The following is a 22,764-nucleotide window of genomic DNA, read 5'->3' as shown; positions in this document are numbered from 1 at the left end:
TCAGAGGAAAACAACGCACCAAAGTTCCCTCACTCCCGACCCGCAACCCCCCAGCTATCCTAGCCCTGGGCTCAGTCCTCGCCACCAGCTCTGCCGTTGCCCCTCAGTCCCAACACACAGCCCCCTGCTAGCCCAGCCCTGGGGTCCCCCCGCCCCAAAGTTCCAGCTGACACTCCCACCTGGTAGTTCCTCTCAGCTGATGACAGCTCCGCTTGGGGCCAGGAGCGAGTTCCTGGGCTGTACCGAGATGGATGGGACCTTAGAGAAGAGCAAAACCAGCCCTGCAATTCTCTGGATGTAAACGCTGACGGGGTCTGTGTAGAAGTAAAATTTTATATTTGTACTATAAGAATTAATGTATAGTTTAATCATCCTGCCAGCCACCCTTTTTGAACAGCAGAAAGGAAAGACCCTCTGGAACACTGGTTAAAAACGCATCTGACAGACTGCCAGTGTCTGTACTAATGTTAAGGCAAAAACCGACCAAAACAATCCTTATAACTAATTATGGTCGCCCTTTTGTTTTAAAATAAGTTGTAATGTCTACTTTGGTTTCCTATGTGTATTATATAAATTAGCCACTCTCGTTAAATATACATTTCTTTGTTTTAAGGTTTAGTAAGTAAAAAACAGAATCTTGTATTGTGTCTACGTTAAAAAAAATAATTTTTTTTGAAAAGCCCAGGCCACAATGTGAACTGTTTTAATCACAAAATGTAGTCAGGTTTAATTTACAAACTACTGGATACCTTTAAAGGTCTCTGTAAAAAATGGTTTATGTAAATAAAAAATGTATGCATCAAAAAGAAAGGTGTAAAGGCCGTTGTTATAGCCAAATAATCAAAAAAAAAAAAAAACCCTTCCCAACGCCATCAGCCCACATCCATAATGAAAGAAGGGCAAATTAATACCCTGAGGTAAAGGCTGGCACCACTAGAAACAAAACAATTAACTGCATCAAAACCAAACCAAAATAACCCCCTCCAAGGTGTTTTGGAATGTTAACATCAAAAAATAACACCAATTAAAAAGTAACCGGTCAGAAACTGACACAGCAAAATTCTTAAACTTCAACGGCAAAAGAAGACTCCATAAGAGCAGGCTGCTTGGCCATGGGACTTTGGGTTTGTCTTGCCGCCACTCCAAAAGCATCGAATTGCAACCGACAGAGCCCGGCTCCCCTCTGTGATCTATCTGGCTGGCCACTAGATTGATCCAGACTCTAGACTGGCGGGGCTGTATGCCTAATATGTATGTGTATGTAATTAAAAAGCATCTGCTAACTGTCGTATTCTCAATAAATGCGGCGTGCTGCCTTCTCCCCTATAAAAATCCCGTGTGCTTCTTGTAAGTATAACATCTGTTTGCTTCCTCTCCAGTGGCTCCTCCCCCTTTCCACTGACTCCGCCTTCTCACCAGGCTCATCCTTCCTCCCTCATACTATGCCTCCCTTTTCCCCTGAGTGTTCCCTCCCCATCTCCCACTCTGGCTTCCACCCCCTCACCCTGCCCCTGTGGGCCAATCGAGCCCCTTCTCCGTGTTAAGGGGTCCCCAATTCTGTTCCCCCAAGCCCTGCTCTCTGATAGGGGCCATGGCTGCTTCACCAGAGGGTGGGATCCCTGCCAGACTCTTATCTGCATGGCCTGTATTGCAGCCACCTGCTATCAGGCCGTCCTGTGCTTGCAACACTTTGTGTGTTTCCAGGGAGGAAAACAGGACATAACCGATTAGGGCTGAAGGTTCTGCCATCTGGGAGAGGGTCAGTGACTGTGTCATGGGGCCTTTCTCCTCGAGGGGGATCTGGCTCCGATCCAGCCCCAGTGCAGGGGGATGGGTGACTCAGGGAGGTGGGAATGGGACAGGAGGCCTTTGCCCTCTTGATGAACTGGGGGGATTGAAGGTAAGGAACTAAACCAGTGCAGCTCAACATGCTCATAACACTTGCAGCCCTGTATAAAGACTATTATTACCATCTAATCTCATGCTTCCGGGCTTCCCCTGCAGGGGTCAGGCAGGACGGGTTACCTCGATACCCCATTGGCTCCCTGGGATTTTTTTTCACTTTCCTCTGAAGTGTAGTGATCAGAGATAGTCCACACCTGGAGACAGGACAGAGTGGGTCACAGCTCTGAGCTGCCTGGTTGGTGCTTGGGCTGGCATGCTCAGGATCCAATTGATCATCAGAATCGAGGTGGGGAAGGAATCCCCCCCGCACGTCAGATTGGCAGGTATCTGAGGTAGAGGGTCATCTTTCTCTTCAGTATGGGGCAGGTGCAGGGTTGCCAATCCTCCCGGTTTTGTCAGGAGTCTCCTGGGATTGGGCTCTATCTCCCGGAGGGTACTGAAGCCAAACCGGGAGATTTTGGGCTGCTAAAAGTCCAGCAGCACAGCAGAGCTAAGGCAGTCTCCCTATCTCCTAAGGCACACCCCACCCCCTTGCCCCAGCCCTGTCCTGGAACCAGCACTCCAAACCCCTTGCTGCACCCCGACGCCCTGCCCTAGCCCTGAGCCCCCTCCGGCACCCAAACTCCCTCCCAGAGCCTGCACCCCGCACCCCCTCCTGCATCCCAACCCCCTGCCCCAGGCTCAGCCCAGAGCCCCCTCCTCCATTCCAAAACCCTCGGCCCCAGTCCAGAGCCTGCACCCCTTCCTGCACTCCAACCCCCTTCCAGTGCCTGGTGAAAGTGAGTGAGGGCATTCTCCATCCTCCCGGACGTTTAGGGGACTGGAGCCGATGGTTTTCTTCTGTGAACTGGACAACCCTGCAGAACAAGATGGGCTTGTGCCCTATGCTGAGGCGGTACTGCCGGATGTACAGGTTCTTTTTGGGCTCCAGGGTCACCTGGGCTGACTCCTCTTCTTCCTGGGCTTCATTCCAGTCCTCCTGCTCCATGCAGACGCTTCTTCCACTGTACTCGGGCTTGAAGGAGAACTGGACCTGGGTGCTGAGCTTGAGCCCTGAGGGACATCTCAGCAGAGATCCTCCAGCTGTGCTTGATGCGGGACATATGGTGCTTGGCATAGCCCACCTTGCGGGTGACCTTGTCTGACCAGGTGATGGGAGATTCGGAGTCCTTCGGTTCTTGATGCACTTCCAGGCACCGGTTGAGATGCCTGTTGTGAGAGTCAGCCCCCCCTGGGCAAGAAGTTCAGCACGTTGGGGTGGATGGAGAAGGAGACTGAATCGGTGGAGCTCATGTCATTGTACTGGTGGAACTGAGTCCCCCCATTTCTGAACACCTTGGTCAGGGTTGGGAAGACGCTGAAGTCAAAGTAATAGAGCCCCTTGCAGCATTCAGGCCGAAGGGGAGTGTCGAACCCATTTTCATCTGTGCTCATGTCAAAGACATGGCACATAACCCCCCGCTCTAGGAAGATGATGCAGAAAAAGAAATCATAGTGCATGTAGTGGTCCCCGCTCACAGACCTTGGACTCAGCATCTGTGCTCAAGTCCTTCACAACCCGGTAGGATTCGCCCTCGATGATGTAGATGTTGGGGTGGGGGGGTTCATCTTGTCACTCATGTAGTAATCCCCACCCTGGCATGCGGGGTGCAGTCCCTGGAACTTGATACCATCCCCCTTTTTAGATCCTCTGTCTGTCGGTAGCTGCCAAAACAAACAAAAATATTTCCTGAAAACAAAACTGGTTTATTGCTAGTCAAACATTTTCAGGTTTTGTAAAGAAAAATTTGACAGTTTTCGAGGGAAGAAGATGCTTTCTGGGAATATTTTCCTTTTGCGAAAAAAGAATCCAATTTCCTCTCAATAACAATGTTTCTAATGGCTTTAATGATGAGGACACACGGCCGGACCAAACTTCTCCCCCAGCCACTTCTGCTTTTTCCATTCTCCTTCATCCACCTCCTTCGCAGCAGTTCCCAAACTTCCTTCCAAATCTCATCGGTAGTGTAGGTGATTGAATGGCGTCTTCTCTCTCCTACTATTACTATTACTCACAGCCTTGAATTTGCTTTGGGCTTCCCCCATGTCAGTAGAAACAAGAGAACCCTGTGCACTCTTTTAAGTGAGAAGGGGGCGGGTGGGGGGTAAAGAGTATGGATTTGCCAAGGTGCCAGAGTAGATCTGAAAGCTGAAATCTATCAAACTGGATTTTCCATCCTTGTTTTTAGGAAATTTAATTAGGATAACTCCTTATTATTGAGTCCAGGGAGTGTGAGCTTTCTCATTTTAATGCTAAGCTCTACTCAGGTCTGCTTTTACCCTGGACAGTACTGCTGCAGTCAACAAGGCATATAATCATCAACTTTATAGATCAAAGATTAGATACAGAAAATGTCCTAGGAATGTACTGAACCCAGATTACACACGCAGTCTGGCACTCAATGGATGTAGATAGACCAGTGTTGAGGCCTATCACCTGTACCATACAAATCACACAGTCAGATTTCTTACTACATTTATTTATAACAATCAGTTCTTCAATATCTCAACTACATTTGTCACACTTTAAGTAATTCTCTGATGCACTTTGTCTGAAGGCATCCTACTAACCTGGTCCCTGCTCTTTCTAATGTGGAGGTTTGAAAGAGTTTAAACTATCAAAAGCAGTTGCTTAAAGTTATTGTTAGAGGTTCTCTTATGCTATTGAGTTGGATGGATAAAGGAGAAACAGGCATATGACATTGCTTAGTTAAAATGGTTTAGATACAAAAAATCCTGTATCTTGCAGGGGGTTAGACTACCTGACCCTTGTGGTCCCTTCTCACCCTATGGTCCTATGAGTCTATGAAAAATCCAAGATGTTTTTCCTTGAGGTCTTGCTAGAAAGTGCAGGTGCAACAGGGGAACTTCCAGATACTGGGATTAAAGAAACACAGTCTCTGAAAGGAAGTCTCACCGTCTTTTCTCAGCCTGATAAGCCCGGGATAGGCGAGAGCAGGACACATGGTTTGTCCAAGTGTCTGGCAGCACTTCTAAGTTCTCCAGCTTCACTGGTAGGCTCAGCAAAACTCTGAGGTCCAGCATGCTGATGCCAGTTGATATACCCTGTTTGTTGGAGGATGGTGTCTAAGGTCCAATAGAGAATAAGAGGATTACTTGCCAACAGCTCCCGGATTTCGTCTATTACTTTCTCTGCTGCTTCCAGCACTATCCAGTAGATGGCGCTGGTGCATGAACATTCTGTCATTCTTTGCTTATCTGAGGCTCTTAATGTGTTAGTCATTCCAAACACTTCGGATGAAGTGAGCTGTAGCCCACGAAAGCTCATGCTCAAATAAATTGGTTAGTCTCTAAGGTGCCCCAAGTCCTCCTTTTCTTTTTGCGAATACAGACTAACACGGCTGTCACTCTGAAAATTCCAAACCTTGTATTTTTGCATTAACCCGGCCTATTAATTGTGTCCCCTCCTTTTTAAAAACAATTTATTTTAATGTTTCCAAGTCACACACATATTAATTTTCCTTCTTCTGCCAGACAAACCCTATCACTTCTGGGGGCAACAATCAGTGTCAAAAAACCCAGACACAATCTTGTATAGTTCCTCTAAATGTAGTGGACATGGGGCCAGCTTTGTCAAGGTATTTAGGTGCCTGAAGGTGCAAACTGGGTTTTTCATGAACATCGTGGGTGTCTGCAGGAGTGAGAGCTTCTTGGGTTGAGTCTTGCATTGGTCTCCTGAAAATCAGTGGGATCAATTCAGTCCCTTCCAACCCATGCTTACCACTTCTCAGTGCCCTCCTCCCAGCTTGCAAAACCGGCTCATGTGCTTCCCGTTCCCCAGCTTCTCTCCAAATCTCGTTACCAAAGCAGAGGACTTTATTACATCTTCTCTGAGTCTTCTCTCGTTATGACCTGCAGCCTCAGTTCTGCTTTGGGATTTTCTGGGGGATTGAATCTGCTGCCAGAATGCAGAGAATTTGTCGAGCCTGAATAAAGAATAAAATTTTCACTGTTCATCAAGTTGTTGGTATTGAACTTTCTTGGTTTTCTCCTTGATCTGGGATCTACAGATGGGTAAAAATGGAAACAAAAGAAGGAAATCAGGAGGGAGCCAGGAAAGGCCTGGGAGTTGGGGTTTCTGTGGAGACAAAGGGGGGAAATATTTGTGCATCATAAGGCCAGAAGGGTATGATGGTTCTCAGGGTACTAAGCAAGGTGTATCACCTAGTTACTCTGTTACCCTTTGCCTCCAGAGAGAAGGGCTCTTGCTTGTACTAGCTGCTTAGCAGCTGCCTACCACCACCAGTCCCTGATAATGGGATCCCCAGAGAAATCTCAGTCCTTTGGCACCCAAAAGAATGATGCACCCCCGTTTACCATTTTTATCACAGTGCCTTAGAATCATAGAATCTCAGGGTTGGAAGGGACTTCTAGAGGTCATCTAGTCCAACCCCCTGCTCAGAGCAGGACCAATCCCCAATTTTTGCCCCAGATCCTTAAATTGCCCCCTCAAGGACTGAACTCACAACCCTGGGTTTAGCAGGCCAATGCTCAAAGCACTGAGCTATCCCTCCATTAGCTTGGGGTACCCACCGACCTTGTTTGAGGTGGAAAAAAGCTTAGCTATGCCATTTGGTTCCCTCTCTTCTTTTTCATATTTTAAGAGGCTACTGACACTCTTAAGGAAAAATCCAGTCTTTGCATCTACATGGGGCATCCTGCAGTGTGTGAAGAAGCCTACAGAGTTTGATCTTACTAATTCTCTATGTAAAAGGTTGTGACATCATTCTTCAATTGCCCACATGTGGTATTCGTTCTGGGAATTAGCTAAACGTGTGAATGAAAGCCAGGATCTTAAACCTCCTGGATCTGTTAGTTCCAAGGCCAGTGAGAGTATTGTGTTTGTGTGTATTGAGGCATTGCACAAAGAGGATAGAGGGACGGTGGCGTGGTGCAACCATACCTTGGGCCTTTCCTGGTTTCCAGATGTTTGAGTTTTGCTCATCTCACCATTCTGGAAGTCGACGACAATACCACCAAGTGACCTTCATTTGGCATTAACATTTTTGTTTTGTTTTGCCATTGAACATCCTAGTTTTTTTGAACAGGAGAAGAGATCTTGTTGGTAGGAGTTAGCGATCAACTAAACTGTTGTACATATCATGCCTTGCAATTTGCATACTGAGCCAGCCATCCCCACATACATCAGCTGGGCCCCACAAGCCCTGTTTCTGCATACCTCCCCAGCCATGCCCCTGATCTTTTCACTGTAACCTGGCCCCCTTGCTACTACTGTACCCAGCTCCCCACCCATCAGCGCATTCAGGGAATGCTTCTCCCCGAAATCTTCCCCACTCCTATAACCTGACTCACTCGCATTGCCTGAAGTGAAGGACAACTGTGTGACAGTGGCCTGGTGTTCCTGGTCATGTGTCACAATGGGTGGAGTTTGTGGCAGGGGTGGCAAGAGAAATCAGAGACCGGGTTTGTTCCAAAACACAGAGAGTTTTATGTTTGGGAGAAAGATCCCTGCCCAATAGACATACTCCATCTCCAAGCAACAGGGGTGTGTCAGAGCTCTTCTTAGTTCTGTGCAGCAAGTGGTCAGCCATGAACACTTTGATTTCCTGATTAACGTTCTTCCAACACTGATTAACAGCTTTCGTGTTGTCACTGTTGCAGTGATTGAGAGGCTCAGACAAATCAGGGAAAACTATCCCAGTTCCTGGACCCCGATCCCTGACGCCGTCCGCATCTGCTCTCACATTCTGTGAGGTGAGTACCAGGAATTAGGCCGAGATCACACCAGCAATGCCAGAACGGGGGAGCCAGGGAGCATAGCCCCATCACTTTTAAAAAGAGTGGCGCAGGGGCAGGGCCTCGGGGGGGAAGGGCTGACACGGGGGCAGGGCCACGGTTCAGGCACTAGTGGACTCCCCGGTTTTAGGAAGCTTCCAGCGCTCCTGGATAACACCACAGTGTCTGATAGATCACAGCCTCTTAACTCACAGTTTAAGATGCTGCAGGGCAAGCAAAACATGATGCCAAAGCAGGCCAGCTTGGTCCACGCAGATCAGCCTGTTGTCAGGAATCCCCCTTTCATGAGCCAATCCTCCCTCTCCTGCAAGCTTCTGCTACCTCGTGACCCAGGAATTGGCCACAATACACATTAGCTACCCTAATCAGCGCACGCATTTCTTTCCCCACAGCAGTCAAGGTGCGTGCATTCTCAGCTCCAGACCTCCACATTGTGCGGCTTTGGAAGCACTGCATCAATGTGCCTCGAGATCAGGACGTAGGTTCTTCCACCTGCCGAGTAAAACACAGAGTTTCACACATAACCGATCCAAGGCTTCCCAACCCCCTGTCCTCATTGGTGACCCCCATCCACAGCCACAACCCTTCTCCCTATATCTGTGCCCTCCATCCTCTCCGTCCCCAACCACCCCCAAAGTCCCATGTCTCTGGATAGTCCCTACCAATTATAACAGCTGTTGTGGGGAATGGCTGAGGAGTGGTTTTCTGTGCTCACAGAAAACTTCCCCATAAAATAATCACATGTTGTAACAGAGTCAATTGGAACAAGCTACAGGAGTTATTCAATCTTTATTGGTTTCAGAGGAGCAGCCGTGTTAGTCTGTATTCGCAAAAAGAAAAGGAGTACTGGTGGCATCTTAGAGAATTTATTTGAGCATAAGCTTTCGTGAGCTACAGCTCGCTTTATTGTGCTGGTGGGGAGCGAGGCTTCCTGGGAAGCAGTGAGCAGGACTGGAAAGGGACAGCTGATTTGTCTTTATTGAACTTTGCTAAGCTTGTGGGTCTGGCTGGGTTTCCTCTCAGGTGTCACCTGTCAGAGCAGCAGAGAGCTCAGTGCAGGGAGGGGCAGCTGTGCCCTCTTCAGCTCTCTGGGTCCTAGCCCCAGACCCCACTCCATAGAGCTGCCATTCTCTCCCCTCCAGGGAAATGGCTCTTTGGGCCACACCTGCCTTGGTCTCCTTCTGGCTCCTATCTCTCTCCCCTGTCACCATGGCTGGTAAGTGACCCCAGTTTTCCTGGACACCTGGGTCCCATTCCCCATCCCAGTGTCTTTCCCCAGGGCTGGGTGCTGCAGGGCCCCCTCGGGTCGCTGTCCCAGATGTCTGGATCTCACTCCCATCCCAGTCTCTTTTTCCTACAGGGGTTCACTGTGTGTCCTATCTCCAACTCATCTCCCCACAAGCGGCCTTCCCAGATGGCTTCATGTGATGAGGGCGAATGACCTGGTGCACTCAGCCTATGACAACAACACTGGCAGGCTGGCTCCCTGAACTTGTGACATCCTGCATGACCAGGAGACCCACCAGTTCTGGAGAGCAGGTAGCTTTGAGTGCCTGGCCTGGGACTCCTGGTTGGAGACCGAGGACCAGGGCCTGGAGTGAGAGATAAATGCCAGCTCCCCAAAGGCAGGTGAGTCCCCAGACCCCAGCACTCAGATTGGCTCAGGAAGGTGATGAGCAGGTGACTGGGTAGGAGGGAGCTGCGGGAGGGTACACCAGGGGGGATACATAGCGGTTAAAAGTGGAGTTTGGATCCAGGACTCTTGGGTTCTATCTCTGGCTGTAGGAGGGGAGTGGGATCTGGTGGGTTGGAGCAGGGGGGCTGGGAGGAAGATCTCCTCAGTTCTTTCCCCAGCTCTGGGAGAGGAGTGGGGTCTGGAGGATTGCGGAGGGGGTGGGGCACTGGGACAGTTCTGCCGGTGCACCTTACTCCTGGCCTATAGCCCCTGCTATCCCAGCCGTGGGCTCCCTCCCCAGCTCTGCTTGTGGCACTCAGACCTGACCCACAACTCCCTGCTTTCCCAGCCCTGGCCTCTCTCCCAATCCCAAAGGTGTGCCTATGCCCCTTAATCCCAACCCGCAGCCCCCTGCAGTCCCAGGCCTGGGCTACCTCCCAGATCTGCTGGTGCCTCTCAATCCCAACCCACACCCCCGAGCTGTCCCATTCCCTGTGACTAATAACCCTTTCTCACCGTCCCCTGAGCCCAGTCCACAGTGCATCTGGCCCTCGTCCCAGGGACTTGGGACCGATCAGCTCATCCGCCACGTGACGGGGTTCTTTCCCTGCTCCATCACTGTGACCTGGGAGCAGCGGGACCAGGTGACCCTAGGGAAGCAGTTGACCAGCAGCATCCAGCTGAATGAGGACCGCACCTTCCAAATCCAGGTGTCCATTGAGCAGGGGCAGGAGGGGGTTGGTCCTGCGGAGCACGTGTTTGTGGTGAGACACAGCAGCCTGGGGGATGCCCCTCTGAGGGTGACCTGGGGTGAGTACTGGGGGCGCAGAGCAGGGAGGAGCAGTGGGAAGATACTGGGAATGGGGGGCCTCACACTGAGGGGAGAGATATGGAGGAGATGGACACAAGGGGTGGGGGGAAGAGGGAGTTGGGAAATGCAGAGGGGCAGTTTTGAGGGGCACCAGGGTTTAGTAGACAGAGAGAGGTACTAGGGGGCAAGAGGAGGTGGAGATGTGTTTTGGCTGGCTCAGAGGAGAGGGGCAGGCAGAGGGGCATACTGGGGGCTCAGAGGGGAGGGGAAACCAGAGAGCAGGGGTTCTGGGGGCTCAGAGGAGACGGGAAACAGAGAGGGGTTTTGTGGGGGCTCAGACAGGGAAGGGAGGCAGAGAAGCGGGTGTCTAGCTGCAGGGAAGACCCACAGGGGGTGGCTGGGAGGGGCAGACGGGCTGCGGGAGGCAGGATGCTAGCTCAGGTTTATTGGGCAGAGAGCAGGAGGGGGAGCCGGGAGGCCCCAGGAGAGGTGAAGGGCACAAGGGCTTCGGGTGACCCAGGGCTTCGTCTCTCTCGGGGCACTTCTAGATTCCCAAGCCATAGGCCAGGCTGCTATCCTGGCGATTGTTGCTGGCTGCTGTTAGGGGGCTTATTCCTTCACCCACTTACTTCCCTGGTCCTTCTTGCATGAACAGAGAGCAACAATCCCTGAAGTCCAAAGGTGCAAACAATTCGATGTTTATTGGAGTGAACTTCCAGCAAGCATGATTCTAGTTTCCTTCCTTAGTGTCCCCCTTCCCAGCTCTGACACCACAGAGCCTTACACCTGTGTCCCTGTTCCCATTCCTGCCCTTAGCCGAACATGATTCCAACTTCCTTACCCCCATTCCCTGTTCCCATTTCCCCCTTTAGCAAAACACGATTCCAATTCCCCACCCCCATTCCCTGTTCCCATCTCCCCCACCCACACACTCACCCCCTCACTTTCTGATTGACTGCAGACTATATAGTAAATCTTGAGTTCAGCTTAGCTATACCTTAACCAATCATTTTTCTGAAATTTAACTAACCAATCCTAACATATTGTAACATGATTATGTAACCAATTATATCCCACCACCTTAATTAGTTTACACCCAGCAAAATTAATTATACAGCAGACAGGAACAATCACAGAACCAGACAGAGATTATACAGACAAACAATAGGGAAATGGGGACTACAGTGATACAACAAACACAGAAATGAGGATTTCACATCCCAGCTACTGATAAGTGAGTTCTTGTCAGACAGGATGCTATCAAACTAAGTTTCCTTTTACATTTTCTAGGCAAAAAGAAAAGGAGGACTTGTGGCACCTTAGAGACTAACCAATTTATTTGAGCATAAGCTTTCGTGAGCTACAGCTCACTTCATGCTTATGCTCAAATAAATTGGTTAGTCTCTAAGGTGCCACAAGTCCTCCTTTTCTTTTTGCGAATACGGACTAACACGGCTGTTCCTCTGAAACCTGTCATTTTCTAGGCACTTCCCTTTCTCTGGAGGCGATGGGCACTATCAGGACAGGATTGTATCCTAACAGCCCAATAGCACCTTCTTTCAGTGTGACTAGTTTGGAATGTGAGCAGGTGACCAGTCGCTTCCCAGCTTATGGCTGCCTCTGCTGCTTAGCCAAAGGCCTTAGCCTAAGCACAGGGCCTTAGACTGTCACAGTAAGAGAAGGACCTTACACTGGCAGACAGTGATTTTGATTCTTTCTTTTATACCTCTAACTAGCCAAGTGATAAGAATACACCTAAATTCTTCGAGTACAGGCCTTTACCAACAGGCCTGAATATCTATATCCTAACAGCTGCATCCTCACTGTGCTGGGAGTCGGGGCTCTGGGCTGGTTCCTGAGGATGAGGCCAGGTGAGTGGTGCAGCACGACTCCCCCTCTTGAGTCCCCACCGGGCTCCCTGCAGCACAGAGCCCCCTAGCACTGCGCTGGGTCCCTGGTGACAACATTAACAGGCAGGGGAGAGAGACCCCTGGTGAGCCCCCACCCTGCAGCACTTGGTCTCCCAGCCAAGTCCCAAACCAGCCTGGCCCTGCTTAGCATGAGATCCCAGGGGCTCCATGCTGAGCCCTGGAGGGACACAGGGGTTGTGGCGGTGGGAAGCCACCCACCGATGTGATCCCCACTGCCCCCTGTAGTAGGGTCCTTGGTGGGCTGGGTGGCCGAATGGTTAGCATCCAGTCACCTGGGGGAGAATGTGATGTTGCACTCTATATTGTTTTATGAAAGTATGTTGATGAGTGTGAATATATTGTAACTAAAATATGCTTCATGCAAAAGGTCTCTTGTGAGGTATTGTTACAAAGCTTATAATCTACTGAGTGTGGTCATCCTGTTTGTATAAAGGTATCACTTTTGTATCTGAAACTAGAAATATGAAATATAACTCTGATGGCCTATTGTAATTATTAATGGTGGCTTGGAATCTTGCTGGCTCCCATCAACCAGGACAACTGACTGTGGATGGCTCTGGTTGCAGGCAGGCCTTGCTGTGAGTCTGGCTGGGAGGAAGGAAGGCTGGGGGTCTCACAGGACATGTGACCATGTCACCTGAACTTGAACCCATCTTTAACCTGGTGTTTTTCCACTGAGAAGGAGGGGTGGGAACCCAGAGGGACAAAGGGTTCCTGCCTTATGCAAAAGCTATATAAGTGGGTGGAACAGAACAAAGGAAGCAGCCATCATGAGGAATCCCCTAGCTACCACCTGAGCTGGAACAAAGGCTGTACCAGGGGAAAGGATGGTGCCCAGACTAGGAAGGCGTCCAGTCTGTGAAAGAAACCTATTGAAACATCTCTGAGGGTGAGATTTTATCTGTTTTCAGTTTTATTACTGTATTAGGCTTAGATTTGCGTGTTCTATTTTATTTTGCTTGGCAATTCACTTTGTTCTGTCTGTTACTACTTGAAACCACTTAAATCCCTACTTTCTGTATTTAATAAAATCATTTTTAACTTATTAATTAACCCAGAGTATGTATTAATACTTGGAGGGGGGGAACAGCTGTGCATATCTCTCTATCAGTGTTATAGAGGGTGAAGAATATATGAGTTTACCCGGATTTATTTGGGTTTACACCCCATTGGGAGTTGGGCATCTGAGTGTTAAAGCCAGGAACACTTCTTAAATTGCTTTCAGTTAAGCCTGCAGCTTTGGGGCTCGTGGTTCAGACCCTGGGTCTGTGCTGGAGCAGACGGGAGTGTCTGGCTCAGCGAGACAGGGTGCTGGAGTCCCAGCTGGCAGGGAAAGCAGGGGCAGACGTAGTCTTGGCACATCAGTTGGCAGCCCCAAGGGGGTTTCTGTGACCCCACCCATCACGGAGAGTCATGCTAGTTGAGCCCCAACCCACTCAATCCTCCAGGCTCCAACCCAGGGCCTTTAGAGAGTCAGCAGCATTGACCCCTTGGGCAGGGTGGGGGTTGTGGACCCTCTGCATTACCCTCCCTGCATCACTTCCCATCACTGCTCTCTCCACTTCCAGCCCCGGACAAGGAAAAAGACAATATAAAAGGGAAACCAAACCTCAGCCCCAACCGGGCTCAACACACAGTCCCCGGTGTCTCAGCCAGGCTTCTCTGACTCCTTTTGCAGGAGCCTGCAGGGTAGGTCTGCTCCTCCCCAACCTCCCCCTTCTGAGCTGGGCTGCTCCCTTTTCAACCCTTCCTCCAGTTGCAGCTTGCTCTGCTGCGCTGGAGGGGCGGGCCTAGCTGGGCCCAATATAGTCTTTTAACCCTTCTGTCCCAGTGTGGGGTTTGTATATCAGATCCTCCTCCCCACCCCACATGCACACACACCCTCACTGCAGGGGGGCAGGAGTGAGCCAGGGTCTCCAGATGAATCCATTCCTGCTCGGGCTTCCCCTGCAGGGGGCCATATGGGGCCGTATCGCCCAGTGCAGACATAGCCACAGACCCTCGACTCTGCTTCAGCCACAGCTAAGCAGGAAACACCTCGACCACGGCACTTTCTCTCCCAGATGCAGAGTGACCAGATGCAGAGCTGGCTGTACCACGGCCATCAGTTTGGGCTGAGACCACATGGAACACCCCTGGTGAAGAGGAGGTGCTGGGGGTGGGGATTGGCTGTGGATAAGGGCAAAATAACTGAGTTTACAGGGTGGGGGGCACCTCTGTTGAACTTCCACCCTGTGCTGTTCCCCACCCTCCAATCACCCCTGTCCCTCAGAGCTCCCAGCCCCCTCTACAAGATCCCCCAGTTTCCATTCTCTTCCCTCCCACCCCACCGGGCGGCATCTCAATCATTCTGCGTTTGGGAAGTTGCGGCACTTTATGATGCTTGACCCATAAATACAATTTTCACCTTCAGGGAAATTGTTTGGGGACCCCTAGTCCCGGAACTATGTCTTCAACTCAGGGGGTTGGGGGTTTATTACCTGCTGCTTATTAAACCTGTGGAGGGACTTATCACCTTATCCTACTTGTGAGTCTTTTGGGCTTTACTGAACCCCATCAGCTGGTGCATTTAAGATATCGTGGTCACAGGGCATCAAGGGCCCCTGCAAAGTGTGCATAGCCACGGGACACTAATTTTACATTTGCTATGTCAGGTCATGTGATGGGAAATTTATGGGTCTTATCAGCGTGGGTACTGGTGACCCTGAGAATACTGCTTTACCCTCTAATGTTATATTTATCTCTTGTTTAATATACTATGTTGAATGTATTGTGTGTGTTTGTGTTATTTCTGGGGCGTGTCCAACTATCAGGCAAGTAAGTGGGGATTATCCTGTGCTTAGAATTTTTCTCCCAAGCTGCCCGGGTGATGCAGCCAGGAAGTAGTGACGGGGGAGGAGGCCCTGCCACATAAATTCAAAGGGGAAGAAAATACAAAAGTTACGTCCTGCTGAGTGGGAAGCAGGATCCAGAACAACCCAAGCCTGTCCATCAAAACATGTAAGGAGATCGGTGCTGAAGGAGGTAACTGGGTGGATGGGGGGGAGGGGCACTACCTTTAAAAGCTCTTTATTAATAGTATTTTGATCTGTTGCTTTACAAAATATGATACTTAGGATGCTAATTCTGGCTGAAAGCCTTGTTCATGTAATGGAGCAAGCAGTTCTGCTGCTAGTATCTGTTGAAATGCTTGGTCATGTTCCCACAGCGTCTCTCGGTCACCTTGCTTTCAGAGCGACCCACCAGTCCAAAAATCTCTGCTCCCGAGCCGACTCCTCCCAGCTGCCTTCGGTTTCATTGCTGCTCCACCTTGGCAGGCCTGTGAATTTTAAAAGTTTCCTTATTTGTCCATAATGGCTCTCAATAGCTTGTAACCATTTTTGACCAAATCCCACTGACTGCAGACTCGTGAAATTTTACACTTGGCATGTTAATCAACTAAATATTGTGAAACAACATTTTCAATAGCTGTAACCCTAAGCTATTTGTTGGATTTGTTTTTAATCAAGGGCATGTCAATCTTTTATACAAATTGCTTAGTTTTAATACAATTATTCTTTTCCCATTTTCATATCACTACCATATCGGTTTTTACTTGCTAACAACATTTACTTCGCACCACAGCTAGACAGAACTTTTGGATAAGAATAGGAGTACTTGTGGCACCTTAAGAATGTTAATGGTGAAGCTCCATTTATATATTCACTGATCTGTCCTGGTGCCCGGTTGGATTTTGCATCCAAAGCACACATGTGAAAAAGAAAACACAAGCTATTGTGGGTCCTTGTTGGAGCCTCTTTGGGTTTTTAATTAAATACCATGTCTTATCGACAGTTGTTTTGTCCATTGCTATAAACACTCCATGTTTCATGGGAAGGCACCTTCCTTCCATAAAGCAACCCTTACCCTTTATGTGCCATAAAATCACGTTAGCCGATGTAAGGTCTGAATGAGCTCTCCCCTGACATCTAGTGGTGAGCTGGGGAAGAGGACTTCAGGAGCCAACTTTGTTTGCATGAACACACCTACCCTGCCTATGTGCTCAGCATGAGGGAGCTGCTTTGCCCAAATGATGACTTTTGGCTGGTGCTGGATCACAAGTCACTTTGTTATTGGGGGCAGGGGTACGAGAGGGTTGTTATCCTTGTTGTACTAATCAAGGGCAGCAGAGCTGTACTTGTATCCTGTGTGACACTCTGTACCTCAAAGTAGCACTATGGAACCCCCATATTCACACTTTTCAGAGTAACAGCCGTGTTAGTCTGTATTCGCAAAAAGAAAAGGAGGACTTGTGGCACCTTAGAGACTAACCAATTTATTTGAGCATGAGCTTTCGTGAGCTACAGCTCACTTCATCGGATGCATAAAGCGGAAAATACAGTGAGGAGATTTATATACACACAGACCATGAAAAAATGGGTGTTTATCATACACATTGTAAGGAGAGTGATCACTTAAGATGAGCTATTACCAGCAGGAGAGTGGGGTGGGGGGAGAGAAAACCTTTTGAAGTGATAATCAAGGTGGGCCATTTCCAGCACATTTCCAGGAGTTAACAAGAACCTCTGAGGAACGGGGGGAGGGGGGGAGGAATAAACAAGGGGAAATAGTTTTACTTTGTATAATGACTCAACCACTCCCAGTCTCTATTCAAGCCTAAGTTAATTGTATCCAATTTGCAAATTAATTCCAATTCAGCAGTCTCTCGTTGGAGTCTGTTTTCGAAGTTTTTTTGTTGAAGAATTGCCACTTTTAGATCAGAAATCGAGTGACCAGAGAGACTGAAGTGTTCTCCGACTGGTTTATGAATGTTATAATTCTTGACATCTGATTTGTGTCCATTTATTCTTTTACATAGAGACTGTCCAGTTTGACCAATGTACATGGCAGAGGGGCATTGCTGGCACATGATGGCATCTATCACATTGGTAGATGTGCAGGTGAACGAGCATTCTTACAACTACAATACCCACCTGCTGAAGTGAAGAAACAGATTGACAGAGCCAGAAGAGTACCCAGAAGTCACCTACTACAGGACAGACCGAACAAAGAAAATGTGAGGTTATGAAATATTGCTATATGTGGCCAAGAGTCCTGTGGCACCTTATAGACTAACAGACGTGTTGGAGCAGAAGCGTTGGTGGGTGAATCCCCACGTCGTCAGATGCATGTAGTGGAAATTTCCAGAGGCAGGTATAAATATGCCAGCAAGAATCAGGCTAGGGATAACTAGGTTAGTGCAATCAGGGAGGATGAGGCCCTCTTCTAGCAGTGGAGGTGTGAACACCAAGGGAGGAGAAACTGCTTTTGCAGTTGGCGAGCCAGTCCCAGTCTGTGTTTAACCCTGGGCTGATGGTGTCCAATTTGCAAGTGAACTGAAGTTCAGCAGTTTCTCGTTGAAGTCTGGTCCTGAAGTTTTTTTGCTACAGGATGGCTGCCTTGAAATCTGCTACTGTGTGCCCAGGGAGGTTGAAGTGTTCTCCTACAGGTTTCTGTATATTGCCATTCCTAACATCTGATTTGTGTCCATTTATCCTTTTACGTAGGGACTGTCCAGTCTGGCCAACTAACATGGCAGAGGGGCATTGCTGGCACATGATGGCGTAGATGACATTGGTGGACGTGCAGGTGAATGAACTGCCGTCGGCAGAAGCATTCTATGTATAGGTCCAGACTGTCATTTCGACCCTCAGGAGGAGTCCATGTGGAGTCCATGTCTGGACCTATACATAGAGTGCTTCCGCTGACGTGCACAGGCAGAAATTGTGGAAAAAACCATCACTTGCCTCATAATCCAAGTCGTGCAGAACGCAACGCCATCCACAGCCTCAGAAACAACCCTGACATTATAATCAATGAGGCTGATAAAGGCGGTGCTGTTGTCATCATGAACAGGTCTGACTACCAAAAGGAGGCTGCCAGACAACTCTCCAATACCAAATTCTACAGGCCACTTTCCTCAGATCCCACGGAGGAATACACTAAGAAACTGCACCATCTACTCAGGACACTCCCTACACTAACCCAGGAACAAATCAACATACCCTTAGAGCCCCGACCGGGGTTATTCTATCTACTACCCAAGATCCAGAAACTCAGAAACCCTGGATGCCCCATTATCTCAGGCATTGGCACTCTCACTGAAGGACTGCCCAGATATGTGGACCCTCTATTCAGACCCTACGCCACCAGCACTCCCAGCTATCTCTGTGACGCCACTGATTTCCTGAGAAAACTACAATGCACTGGTGATCTTTCAGAAAACACCATCCTAGCCACCATGGATGTAGAGGCCCTCTACACAAACATCCCACACACAGATGGAATACAAGCTGTCAGGAACAGTATCCCTGATGATGCCACAGCACAACTGGTTGCTGAGCTCTGTGACTTTATCTTCACGCACAATTATTTCAAATTTGGTGACAATATATACCTCCAGACGAGTGGTCCCACTATGGGCACCCGCATGGCCCCACAATATGCCAACATTTTTATGGCTGACCTGGAACAATGCTTCCTCAGCTCTTGTCCACTCACGCCCCTTCTCTACCTACATTACATTGATGACCTATTCATCATCTAGACCCATGGGAAGGAAACCCTGGAAGAATTCCACCACAATTTCAACAGCTTCCACCCCACCATCAACCTCAGCCTGGACCAATCTACACGGGAGGTCCACTTCCTAGACACCATGGTGCAAATTAATGATGGTCACGTTAACAGCACCCTATTGTTAAGGAAAAGTTAGCATATGTGACTCCATTTTGGTTTGGGGCCCACCATTGTCTAAGAGCAAGCACATCATGTACCAGGAGGAGTGTTCCTTAGATACTGCATTCCTGGGAAACTCCCCCCCTTGTCTCCAGCCTGTCTCGACTCCCAGTTTCTGTTCTTTGTCTGTTCCTAACTCCCTGCCTCCTGGCCTTTTGCTGTGGGCCTCCCATCCTGATAAGAAAAGTTACTGATGCATTGCTTTAGGGCCATGCTGTGTAGTTGAAGTAATGGTTTAGCATGGGGAATGTACCTTGCAAGAATAGGTGGTAGATAAGGAAAGGGTTTGTCTATTGGCTAAGGTTTCCGATGCACGAGGGCAACATGGTTTGCTAAAAGGTAAAAAATCTTTGTATAACCTGCATTCGGGGTCCCCTTCTGACTAGCAGGGGGGCACCACGCTCGAGTGTAATAAACTTAATGTCTTTGGGAACTCTGCAGTTGTGGACTTTGTTCGTGTGCCTCAGCCTAGACTCGAACTGCGCGTGACCTATCAGGTATAATTCGCAACAGTTCGTGGCGACCCAGATGGGACTCTAGGTTCGCCCCGACGGGCGAGACCGCGCTCCTCCTCTCGGACAGCCCCAGCCGGCACAGGGTGAGTTCACCTTTGAGAACTCCGAGGAGTGGGAGTGTGAGCCGTCACTTAGGTGATAAGGTGGCACATTTGGTGTCCTTTTTTGTAGCCCATTATGGGTTCTGGGCAGAGTGTAAGTAAAGGGACCCCTTTGGCTGAAATTCTCGAGAATTGGAGGAATATTTTTGGTACCCATGGTTTAGGTTAAAAGAAAGCTGTAATCTTGTGCAAGGTTGAGTGCCCAGCACTAACAACTCAAACACTTCTCGAATGGCCACCGGATGGGTCCTTTGCTGGGGAAAAATTAACAGCACTTAGGAAAAGGCTGGAAGACAAAGCTTCAGCCCAGATGGATTATTGGTATGTATGGGACAACTGGGCTTATGCGCGTGCCGAAGGATGTCCTCTTTCTTCCTCCTTCTCTTATTTGTCTCAGGGGTCTCCAGCCCTGCTCTGTGCTATGCCTGCTTCTGCCCCTCCTCCTGCTTATGCTCGGCTTTCTGATTTGTGTCTGTTGCCTCCTTGTTTGCCACCCCCCGACCTGTATAGGCCTGCTATTGACCCACCCGTTGCTCTGCAGGCTCCCCTTGTCAAGCAACCTCTTGTGAGCCATGATCAGGCTGGCAATGAGCAGATAATTTTCCCCCGTGTCCACCGGCCTTTCAGCCCGAATGATTTGGTTACTTGGCAACAGCAGATGCCCCGGCTTCGTGACGATTCGGAAAAGGTTCTGCAAACTATTCGGTCTGTATTTACCGCGTTCAATCCTACATGGGGAGATGTTCAGGTAATTCTCTCTTTAACCCCGATGAAAAATATTCCATCCTGGATGCCAATCGGCGTTGGGACAGAGAAGATAATACCCGAACTCCGTGGCCCCTGACGGATCCCGATTAGAATCCCAATAGCAATAAAGGGATGGCCAGTTAAAGTGGCGGTAAAAATGGCCTTTTAGAGGCTATATGCAAAGTTGGCAGTAAAACAGCTAATTGGTCTAAAATTCGCGAATGCCAGCAGGAGCTCAATGAGCACCTCTCTGCCTTTTTGGCCCCGTTGTCCAAACAGGTTCGTGTCTATGGGGGTGGTATAAACCCTGAGGCAGAGGAAAACCGGCCTATGATGGTCTCCTTTTATGTTGATCAGGCAACCTCAGACATAAAAAAATATTTTTCTAAGCATGTTCCCGACTGGCCAGGAAAACCCCTGCATGAGGTGGTTCGGCTGGCCACTTTTGTGTTTAATGGCAGGGACAAGGAGAAACCTAGAGAGAAACGAAAGCAAAAGAAGGAGGAAGTAAGTATGTTGGTGGCCGTATTGCAGGTTCCCTTCGGAAACCAACCTTGGCAGGGGCGCGGCAGTATGAGAGGAAGGGGGCGGGGACGCAGGACAGGAAGAGGTGAAGGCTGGGGGGGGGAATGAAAAATGGGAACTGTAATTATTGTAAACAACCAGGACACTGGAAAAGGGAGTGCCCCCTGCTTCCAAGAGGGGCTCCTTGGCAGGGTCAACCAAGAAGTGACTCTTCCCTCTCCCCTCAGGCCCCTCAGTGGTATCCCCCTAACGCTCCCCAGGACCTTGTTGACCCCCAGTGACTAGGGGCGGAGATTTTGGGAACCTTGGGAGAGTTGGAATGGGATTTGGGGTTACAGTCGCAAATTTATCTAAAAGTTGGGGAACAGCTTGTGCCTTTTTTAGTAGATACCGGGGCCACCCTCTCCACTTTAACTTTTGTTCCGGGCTCTCTTTCCGATACCAAAGTTTGGGTACAGGGTATAGAGGACAAATCTCTGCCCGGCTCCCCTATCCTACCCTATCCCTGTTGAGCATGGTTCTTTAAAGTTGTCACATAGATTTGTTGTAATGCCAGAGGGCCCCGTGAACCTTCTCGGGCGGGATGTGCTGAGCAAACTGGGGGCGCACATATATTGCCCCCCCGAGGGGCTCCACGTGTCTGTCCCGGACTTGGCTGTTGCTTCTCTTATGGCATCGGTTACCCCTGTTCCTGATGTCCCCTCTGAATTGTCCAGTGTTCCACACAGTTTGTGGAGCATGAATTCAACCGAGGTAGGCCTTCTTAAATCAGCCGTTCCAGTTAGTCTGGAAACAAGGGACGGACCGCCTCCCTCCATAAAAAAAATACCCCTTGCCGAGGGAGGCAGAAGAGGACATTTCACTTCTTATTGACAGCTATTTGACTCAGGGGGTTCTAGTCCCCTGCAGTTCGCCCTGTAATACTCCCATTCTTCCTGTAAGGAAGCCTAAACAGGGACCGGACGGGCGTCCAGTATATCGATTTGTTCAGGATCTACAGCTATAAATGGTTATGTTATAGCCCCCCATCCAGTTGTCCCTGATCCAAGCACCATTCTAACACTGATTCCTCAGTCGGCCACTTGTTTTACTGTCGTGGATTTGTGTGCAGCATTTTTCAGTTCCCCTTGGCACCCCGATTCTCAATATTTGTTTGCATTCACCTGGAAGGGCCAGCAGCTAACGTGGACACGTCTTCCCCAAGGGTTTTCAGGATCCCCCACTATTTTTTCCCAGATTCTCACAGAGGATTTAAAAGATATTGTCTTGCCTAGTTCATCTGTCCTAGTTCAATATGTGGATTATTTGAGAATTGCTAACATAGTTCCTATTTTTAAGAAAGGGAAAAAAAGTGATCCAGGTAACTATAGGCCTGTTAGTTTGACATCTGTAGTATGCAAGGTCTTGGAAAAAAATTTGAAGGAGAAGGTAGTTAAGGACATTGAAGTCAATGGTAACTGGGACAAAATACAACATGGTTTTACAAAAGGTAGATCGTGCCAAACCAACCTGATCTCCTTCTTTGAGAAAGTAACAGATTTTTTAGACAAAGGAAATGCAGTGGATCTAATTTACCTAGATTTCAGTAAGGCGTTTGATACCGTGCCACATGGGGAATTATTAGTTAAATTGGATAAGATGGGGATCAACAGGAAAATTGAAAGGTGGATAAGGAATTGGTAAAAGGGGAGACTACAGGAGGTCCTACTGAAAGGTGAACTGTTAGGCTGGAGGGAGGTTACCAGTGGAGTTCCTCAGGGATCGGTTTTGGGACCAATCTTATTTAATCTTTTTATTACTGATCTTGGCACAAAAAGTGGGAGTGTGCTAGTAAAGTTTGCGGATGACACAAAGCTAGGAGGTATTGCCAATTTAGAGAAGGACAGGAATATCCTACAGGAGGATCTGGATGACCTTGTAAACTGGAGTAATAGTAATAGGATGAAATTTAATAGTGAGA

The 22,764-nt window shown here is 48.9% G+C and overlaps 1 protein-coding gene and 1 long non-coding RNA gene across 9 annotated transcripts in view; one reads left to right on the top strand and one right to left on the bottom strand.

The window, feature by feature from the left end:
• LOC140896641 (uncharacterized) overlaps positions 1–22,764 on the bottom strand; it is a 34,738-nt gene that overhangs the window by 4,562 nt on the left and 7,412 nt on the right. For 2 of the 8 annotated variants that reach the window (XM_073308576.2, XM_078848226.1), the window contains 5 exons: positions 13,749–15,458; positions 7,915–8,214; positions 6,869–6,996; positions 5,687–5,969; positions 180–314 (listed from right to left, as the gene is read on the bottom strand). The gene's annotated coding sequence lies outside the window, so the exon portion shown is untranslated. Of the gene's footprint in view, positions 1–179; positions 315–1,970; positions 2,434–2,609; positions 3,610–3,637; positions 5,970–6,868; positions 6,997–7,914; positions 8,215–9,913; positions 11,091–13,748; positions 15,459–22,764 lie in introns of those variants that run through there. The other 6 variants (XM_078848225.1, XM_078848227.1, XR_012154601.2 and 3 more) reach the window with 6 other exon arrangements.
• On the top strand, positions 13,990–20,877 carry LOC140896643 (uncharacterized). The gene is made up of 3 exons (XR_012154602.2): positions 13,990–15,139; positions 16,998–17,195; positions 17,686–20,877. It is a non-coding gene; the product is annotated as an uncharacterized LOC140896643 (long non-coding RNA).

Source organism: Lepidochelys kempii, chromosome 13, assembly GCF_965140285.1.
Source record: "Lepidochelys kempii isolate rLepKem1 chromosome 13, rLepKem1.hap1, whole genome shotgun sequence".
Classification (NCBI taxonomy): Eukaryota; Metazoa; Chordata; order Testudines; family Cheloniidae; genus Lepidochelys; species Lepidochelys kempii.
This window is presented reverse-complemented; position numbering and strand designations above follow the sequence as displayed.